At 37.4% G+C, this 9,750-nt stretch overlaps 1 pseudogene; it reads right to left on the bottom strand.

The window, feature by feature from the left end:
- Positions 1–680: 680 nt before the first annotated feature.
- LOC117912655 lies at positions 681–8,298 on the bottom strand (annotated as a pseudogene).
- Between the last annotated feature and the right edge of the window lie 1,452 nt (positions 8,299–9,750).

A 9,750-nucleotide genomic window follows, 5' to 3' on the forward strand; every position in this document is an offset into this window, starting at 1 on the left:
CTTTTCACACACAGCACCAGCACTAATCGCCAATGACCTGGACAGTAGAAGATATCTTTCTGCAATTCTTGTGGGTTTACATAAAAAAATATCCATGTTTGGCTGTGTTTCTAAGAGCTAATAGTTCTATTATGTTGACTAGCCATTAATGCTTGTTCTCTCAGTCTTATGACTGACTTGGTTCCCTTGTTCCAGAACTAGGTTTCTTAGACCTCCATTTACAGTCTAAGCTGCTTCTAATCAAGGCATAGACTAGTAGTATTGTGATGTGTACATCATGCAATTTCCTTCTTTTGTTCCTTTGTGCATTTTTTTTTTGTTTGTTTGTTAGTCTGAAAATATCATCAAAAGTAATCTTAGTTGTACAATGCAGCAATTAAATTGTGCCTAAGGTTGTAAGATAGGGATTTCACTGATTTTATATTTTCCTAATTAAGGTTGTTGATGCCTGATTAATCTCCTATCATCCATGATCTGACTTTATACCAACAAGAAGATGCAAAGTTGTCCCAAGTTCCCAATCACACATTACATTTATGTGAACCTAAACTCAGAAAACTTGTTAAGAGCTGCTCCCTATGATTAAAAAAAAGGATAATTTTATTAATTATAACAGTAATCTGTAGAGGGAAATCAGACAATATAAAATAATGGTAATCTGTATCTCTGAAGTGATGTTCCTACCACTTTAGATAGCTTATAAATGGTTTATCTGAAATAGGAATGCACTTGACAACCCAGCCGACTGGCCAAGATGCAGCAGCAATTCCTATGCAGGCACCCCATTGTCCCCAACCCAACCTCCCTGTATCTGCAAATTTCTTCAAAAATTCCACCATAACCACCTGAAGGATAATGGTTATTCCAATGATCCCCAGAAACAGCTTGTTCTTATGTAACCCCTTAAAAATAGTCTTCTTTTCGAGCTCCCTTGCATTGAATTCATTGAAGACTTGGCATAGCACAAATGTATTGAATATCAAGGTATCCTTTACCTTCTTGCTCACACCAAAGATTGATTCTCCTTTGAACTGTAGGGTCAAGAGGACCGCTATCTGATACAAGGCTTGGATTAATAGATTCCGCCACATGATATTGGAGATAAGTGGCTCGGTTCGACCCATGGGTGGTTTCTCCATGAGCTCCTTGGTGGGTTGCTCTGTGGCAAGGGCCAGGGCACCTAATGTGTCCATGATCAAGTTCGCCCACAATAACTGCACTGCGGTCAATGGAACCTCACCAGCTGAAACTTTAGCCACAAAGTTGATTGCAAGGGCTGCAACATTCACCGTCAGCTGAAACTGGATGAATTTCTGGATGTTGTTATAAACACATCTTCCCCATCTCAAAACAGTGGCCACTGAAGCAAAATTATCATCCAAGATGATGGTATCTGAGCTCTCCTTTGCCACTTCTGTGCCCTGAATGCCCATAGAAAGTCCTATGTCAGCTTCTTTTAATGTTGGTGCATCATTTGTGCCATCACCTGTGACTGCTACAACATGACCTTTTTGTTTCAAGCACTGTACCATGAGAAGTTTATCAGAAGGGGAGGATCCAGCCATCACACAGATTTTATCAACTTTATGCATTCTCTCATCTGGGGTGTACTGCCGGAATACTTCACCTTCTACAACTGCTTCATTGTTCATGTCTTGGTCAGGTCTTAGTATTCCACATTCAGTAGCTATAGCTCTTGCAGTGAAAATATTATCACCGGTGATCATTTTGACATTCACTCCAGCGTGTTGGCAATCTTCCACGGCTTTTCTCACCCCTGGTCTACATGGGTCCTTCATCCCCACAAGCCCTATAAGGGTCAAGCTGTCTTCTTTTAGCTTTTGGGTGGCTTCTCTAATTTCATGCTCTTCTTCTGGAAGTTGGTTATGTGCAAAAGCAATGCAACGGAGGCTGTTAGCAGCCATACCTTGGATTATTTGGTCAAATGTCGTCCTTTCAACATGACCAAGATCTCTCATGCTTCCAGAAGCATCGTAGTAAGTAGAACACATTGCTAGTATCATCTCTGCTGCTCCTTTCCAGTGAACATGGACTTTGTTGTCAGCTTTGTTCCTCAATGCAACCCCACTTCTTTTCTTCTCTGAATTGAATGCTTCTACCTGGAGAATTGTACAAGTCTGCTTCAATTCCTCCATGTCCATGTTCAGCTCCAGAACCGCCCAAGAAAGAATTGCTTTTTCAGTAGGACTGCCTGAGAACTCGTATTTTGATCCTGAGGTAGCCCTGTAAATGCTTCCAGTAGTATTTAGGGCAACACCTTGTTGTATCAGTTTGAGGACATCTGTGGCAATTGAAGAGGAAGCATTCTCTCGAATAGGGCCTTGGCCAAGTCAAAACTTTGTCACCTTCATCTGGTTCAGAGTGAGGGTACCTGTTTTGTCGGTACAAATAGTGGTGGCAGAACCCATAGTCTCAAAGGCAGAGAGCCTTCGAACCATAGCCTGGTCAGCTATCATTCTCTTCATTGAATAAGCAAGAGTGAGTGTGACAGCCAAAGGCAAGCCTTCGGGGATTGCCACAACCACAATGGTAACTGCAGCTGCAATGATTCTCACCACAGCATTCACTATAGCATTGAATAAGCTGTCTTCTTTTAGCTTTTGGGTGGCTTCTCTAATTCCATTCTCATCTTCTGTACTCCCTCTGAAGTAGCGCACCAGCAACACCAGAAGAACAAGAAAGGAAACTGCCAAACGAACCTTACCTATTGATGAAGTAAGCTTGTTAAGCCTGGCTAGTAAGAGTGTCTGTTCATTAGTATCACGGCTGATTGTGCTCATCATCTCACCCCATGTTGTGTTCATGCCAACAGATGTCACAAGCATCCGAGCATATCCATCAGCGACTTTTGTTCCAGAAAACAAAAATGGATTCAGGCTGGTGTCGACTTCCACATGGTCACTCTCCCCCGTCATGCTTGATTCATCCACTTGTAACGAATGCCCATCGAGGAACAATCCGTCGGCTGGAACTTGATCTCCAATCTTTCTTGTTGGGTCTGCTAAGGGTGGCTGGCACATCGAGTATGGACATGTTTTTCAACAGACAAAAGAGTTTGATAAAGATGATGAAGCGGACACGAAGATGAATTATTTATATATAAAACGTGAATCAACTTTCGGCGCGCAGCTTTCACAGTCATGTCACGACAAAAGAATTATTTTTTAATGATTATTATAATAAAAAATATTTTAAAAATAATATTAAAATTATAATAAAATAATAGTTAATATGGATGCTTACATGGATATAAAAGATTAATTTGATAAATATTTCAAGGTGAGTATTATTTTTATCATTTTTTTCAACAAATAGATTGTTTTAGACATAAACTCTAGAATCTTTAAAATGAAGGAGGATACTACTTAAAAATAACATTTTTCTATTTTTCTAAATATAATTTTGTGTTTGACTTCCAAAAGTTGCTTCATCTTTCTCCTCATTCATGTGCACCTTTTCAAAGTATTCCCCATCAATCACTTTCACCGTAGAATAGACTCTAACGAAGACTTCATCTTTCTCCTCATTCATGTGTACCTTTTCAAAGTATTCCCCATCAATCACTTTCACCGTAGAATAGACTCTAACGAAGACTTCATCTTTCTCCTCATTCATATGCACCTTTTCAAAGTATTCCCCATCAATCACTTTTTCCATAATGTTAATATTACGTCACCATCCATTTGCTAAGTTGTTGTTGAAGAAAATTGGATACAATGGAGAAAAGAAATACTCTCAAACACTCACTTTGATACAATAAAACTCTCAAAGTTGCAAAATAAGAACAAGAAGAAGAAGAACACAAGAAAGGCTCAAACAAGTTCTTGGAACTTTGTCCAAAGACTCTATTTCCTCCCACTTCTAGAAATCTTTAGGGAACTAATGGAAATAGTCTTGGGATTGATCAAGCCTTTTCACTTTTCTGCATAAGATTTCAAAAGAAGAAAAGTCATATATATAGCACTCTTAGGGTTGAAAAAAGGTTACAAGGATGAGAAAAAACTCATTGTCTTCCTCAATCTCTTCATCTTTGTTCCTTAACCTTTCAAGTTTTGTAACATTTCAAAACTTAATCATATGTGTAAATACCTCTTAAGTTTTGTAAAGTTACAAAGATGAGAAGACCCATTGTCTTCCTTAACCTTTCAAGTTTTGTAACATTTCAAAACTTAATCATATGTGTAAATACCTCTTAAGTTTTGTAAAGTTACAAAGATGAGAAGACTCATTGTCTTCCTTAACCTTTCAAGTTTTGTAACATTTCAAAACTTAATCATGTGTTTAATTTACACTTTAAAAGTGTAACCCTTCTTACACTTTATTTTCAAAGGTTATTTTTCAAAAGTGTAACTCTTCTTACACTTTATTTTTAACCAACAATATATATATTTATATAAATATAACAATCCCCACTTGGTTAAAAATAAACATCAACCCTTATAACCTTAACAGTGAAAATGCATAAAATAAAATATCTTTCGATTTGAATTTTACCTTAGTGTAATTGTCACAAAGCTCCGTTGAAATCCCAGGTTGCTTGTAGCATTGAACCAGTTATTCCTTGTAACGAAACAGGTAACAACACACACACTTCCACTAACCACACGAGTGCCCATTATTTTCTTGCTTAGCACTTTTATGGCCATGTGCTCAATCCATTCATGAACTTTCTTGAAAGAAACTCTAACTCTCATGAGAGGCGGCACCACCCCTAAGTTCACATAGGTGAAATTCTTCTAGCATCCTTGTTACCTTTAAGATGCTTGTCACACATAGACTGAATTTCATTAAAAGCTTTAACCTTAACCCTCCAACGGTAACAACCAGCATTAATCATCACGGATGGAACTCACATGTTCTAATGCTGCCACAACCCACTTATCAATGACTTGTTTTTACCCATTGAACTTAAGACTAGTCATTTCTTAGTATTAAGTTGGGTTACCATCATTGGTGAGTTTTATTTAAGGAGTTCTAGTCCCATCCCTCTAGATGTTATCCTTACTAAATCTCTTGTAAGAGGTTTAGTAGAAGGATCCGCCAAGTTTCCACTTGACCTCACAAATGAGATTGAGATGATTCCATTTTGAATCAATTGTCTCACATAATCATGTCTAATGCTTATATGTCTAGACTTCCCATTGTACACTCCACTGTACGCACGAGCTAGAGTGGCTTGACTGTCACAATGTATCGACACTGCTAACACATTATTTGCAGTAAAAGTGATGTCCATCATGAGATCCCTAAGCCACTCAGCTTCTTTTCCAATTGCAGCTATAGCTATAAACTCTGCCTCCATGGTTGAGTGTGATATACAAGTCTGTTTCTTGGATCCCCAAGAGACAGCTCCACCACCAAGTGTAAACACCCAACCTGTGGTAGATAAATTATCTCCCACACTCGATATCCAGCTTGCATCTGAATACCCTTCAAGTATAGCAGGAAACTTTGAATATTGGAGGCTTAGTTCTTTGGTATTCTTTAGGTAACCAAGAACTCTACCAATAGCTTTCCAATGTTCCACGCTTGGATTGCTAGTAAACCTACTTAGTTTACTAACTGCAAATGAAATGTCAGCCCTAGTACACTGAGCAGCATACATAAGACTTCCAATTGCACTTGCATACTCAAGTTGAGCCACCGATCTACCATCATTCTTTTCAAGTTTTATACTTGAATCAAATGGAGTATTAGCATCTTTAATCTTGAGATGACTAAATTTGCTAACTACTTTCTCAATATAGTGGGTTTGGTTCAAAGCATAACCCCCACTATTTCTTTTCACTTTGATACCCAATATAGTATCAACTTCTCCAAGATCTTTCATCTTGAAGGTTGAGGATAGAAACCTTTTCGTTTCTATTATTCCTTTCATGTCATCACTCAAGATTAACATGTCATTCACATATAGACACACTATGACCATATAGTCATCACAAGTCTTAGAATATAAGCACTTGTCCGCATTGTTGTGTCTAAATCCATCCGAAAGAATAGCATGATCAAATTTTTCGTGCCATTGTTTGGGAGCTTGTTTTAAACCATATAATGATTTGACAAGCTTACACACTTTGTTTTCATTCCCCAGTAGAACAAAACCTTCCAGTTGTTCCATGTAGACCTCCTCATTGAGATCCCCATTCAAGAATGCTGTTTTGACATCCATTTGATGAACAAGTAGATTATGAATTGATGCCAAAGCAAACAATATCCTAATCGATGTTGTTCTAGCCACCGGCACATAGGTATCAAAATAATCAATACCTTCTCTTTGTTTAAACCCCTTAGCTACTAATCTAGCCTTAAAAGGTTTGAATCATACCATCGGTGTGATATTTCCTTCGAAATACCCACTTGCACCCTATTGGTTTAGATCCTGGTGGAAGGTCTACCAATTCCCATGTTTGGTTGGACATAATTGAATCCATTTCATCATTGATAGCCTCTTTCCAAAAGCAACATCTCTAGAAGCCATAGCTTCTTTGTATGTTTTGGGATCCTCCTCTATTTGAAGTACTATAGGAATTTTCTTATAATATCTTCTCTATTTCCTTCTACTAAGTAAAATGAAATTCTTTGAGAATCAATCTCATCCGATCCCAACACTTTCTCTTTTCTAGCTCTTTGGATTTTCCGAGGCACAATGGGTTGCTCAACAACCTTTGAAGGTGTCTCCTCTTGAGACTCTCCAACACTAGTAGGCACTTGAGAATTGCTATCACTCAACAAATTCTCAAAGAACTCTACTTCTTTTGATTCAATTATCACATTAGACTCCAAGTCTAATAGCCTATAAGCTTTGCTATTTGAGGCATAGCCTACAAATGCACACTTAATGGCTCTTGGACCCAATTTTGTTTTATTTGGATCCGTTTTCTTGCAATAAGCAAGACACCCCCACACTTTGAAGTAACCTATATTAGGCTTCCTTCCTTTCCATAACTCATATGGAGATATCTCATTTTTCTTCATAGGAATTCTATTCAAAATATGGCAAGCAGTCAACAAAGCTTCACCCCACAAAATGAAATTCAATTTAGCATGCAATAACATAGCATTCACCATTTCCAAGAATGTTCTATTCTTTCTCTCCGCTATGCCATTGTGTTGAGGTGTATAGGGTGCGGTGCACTCATGTATTATGCCATGTTCTTCACAAAAAGAATTGAATTCACTAGAGAAATATTCACCACCTCTATCACTTCTAAGCACCTTAATATTTTTTCCTAGTTGATTTTCAACTTCGGCTTTGTAAACTTTAAAGGCATTGAAAGTTTCACTTTTGTTTTTCAACAAAAACACATAGGTAAATCTAGAACAATCATCTATGAATGTAAGAAAATACCTATTTCCACCTCTTGTTAACATGCCATTAAGTTCACAAAGATCAGTATGTATTAAATCAAGCAAATTAGATGATCTCTCAACACTATGAAAAGGCTTTTTAATCATCTTTGATTTAACACATATTTCACACTTTTCAAATTTCTTGGTATCACAAGCAATCAAACCACATTTCACAATCCTTTTAATAGTGCTTAAACTAACATGTGCAAGCCTATTATGCCACAAAAATAAAGAATTTGAATCACACATATAAGCGGAAGTAGAAGCCATTTTATAGGTATTGTCATTGGTACAAAGTTTGATCATCCCATCACAAGAATACCCCTTTCCCACAAAGTTCCCCGATTTGGATAAAATTAGCTTACCGGATTCAAACACCGCTTTGATACCCGGTTTGCCAAGCAAATCCCCACTAATCAAATTTTTATTCATATCGGGGACATACAATACATTTGTAAAGGTAACCTTTTTGCCGGAGGTAAAAACAACTTCAATGGTGCCCTTGCCAAGCACCTTGGATCTTCCTTCATTGCCCATTTGAACCTCTTGATCTCCCTTTGCATCTTCAAAGGTCTTGAAAAGAGATTTGTCATAGGTAACATGAATTGTGGCACAAGTATCATACCACCATCCTTGCACCTTTCCTTGGACAACGCACACTTCGCTTAGTGTTGCAATGATCTCCTCATCAATTGCATTCACCACAGCTCCTTTTTGGTCCTTTCGGAACCTACACTCCCTAGCATAATGCCCGGGTTTTCCACACACAAAACAAGGACCTTTCTTGCCCTTAAATTGCTCTTGATTTTTCTTGGGGCTCATATAATTTCCGGAATTCCTTTTGACGTTGTTATTTTTACCTCTAGGATGATTGGTCTTTGAAACCGCATTGGCTTTGTTAGTCCCACCATTGGACTCTTCCACCATTTTGTCTCTTGATCTCGATTCTTCCTCAATGCGAAGATGTTTTTGAATCTCTTCCAATGAGTAATCTTCACTCTTGTGGAGAATCCTCTTCCGGTAACCTTTCCAACTTGATGGTAATTTAGCCACAATAGCACCAACTTGGAAGGCCTCCGGAAGTTCAATTTTGAGAACTTTCAACTTATTCACAATTACTTGCAACTCATGAATTTGTGGTAAGAGAGGCTTTTCATCAAAAAATTTGAAATCTATGTATTGAGAAATAAGAAACTTTTTGGTACCTTCTTCCTCGGCTTTGTACTTGTTTTCAAGAGCCTCCCAAATCTCCCTCGCGGAATTGGTGTTGGTGTAGAGATCATATAGCCTATCGGATAAGGCGTTCAAAATATGACCCCTACATATGAGCTCATCCTCCTCCCTCTTCTTCCTTGCCGCACCACTTGAGGTGTGTCATTTTCCTTTGGTTCCGGTAACGGTGCCAAGGTAGGATCAAGGATGTAGAAAATCTTGAGTGCTGTGAGAAGGAATCTCACCTTGTCTTGCCACCTAGTGAAGTTGGAACCATCAAAACGATCCAACCTCACAAGGTCTTGGTTCATAATCTTGATAGTCTCTCCTTCCATTATGAATAGAGTCTTTGATTGTTGAAGAAAATTGGATACAATGGAGAAAAGAAATACTCTCAAACACTCACTTTGATACAATAAAACTCTCAAAGTTACAAAATAAGAACAAGAAGAAGAAGAACACAAGAAAGGCTCAAACAAGTTCTTGGAACTTTGTCCAAAGACTCTATTTCCTCTCACTTCTAGAAATCTTTAGGGAACTAATGGAAATAGTCTTGGGATTGATCAAGCCTTTTCACTTTTCTGCATAAGATTTCAAAAGAAGAAAAGTCATATATATAGCACTCTTAGGGTTGAAAAAAGGTTACAAGGATGAGAAAAAACCCATTGTCTTCCTCAATCTCTTCATCTTTGTAACATTCAAAATTAAATCATATGTTTAATTCACACATTAAACATGATTTAATCTCAAATGTGTAACTCTCTTACACTTAACCTCTTAAGTTTTATAAAGTTACAAAGATGAGAAGACTCATTGTCTTCCTTAACCTTTCAAGTTTTGTAACATTTCAAAACTTAATCATATGTGTAAATACCTCTTAAGTTTTGTAAAGTTACAAAGATGAGAAGACTCATTGTCTTCCTGAACCTTTCAAGTTTTGTAACATTTCAAAACTTAATCATATGTGTAAATACCTCTTAAGTTTTGTAAAGTTACAAAGATGAGAAGACTCATTGTCTTCCTTAACCTTTCAAGTTTTGTAACATTTCAAAACTTAATCATGTGTTTAATTTACACTTTAAAAGTGTAACCCTTCTTACACTTTATTTTCAAATGTTATTTTTCAAAAGTGTAACTCTTCTTACACTTTATTTTTAACCAACAATA

This window comes from Vitis riparia, chromosome 4, assembly GCF_004353265.1.
Source record: "Vitis riparia cultivar Riparia Gloire de Montpellier isolate 1030 chromosome 4, EGFV_Vit.rip_1.0, whole genome shotgun sequence".
Taxonomy (NCBI): domain Eukaryota; kingdom Viridiplantae; phylum Streptophyta; class Magnoliopsida; order Vitales; family Vitaceae; genus Vitis; species Vitis riparia.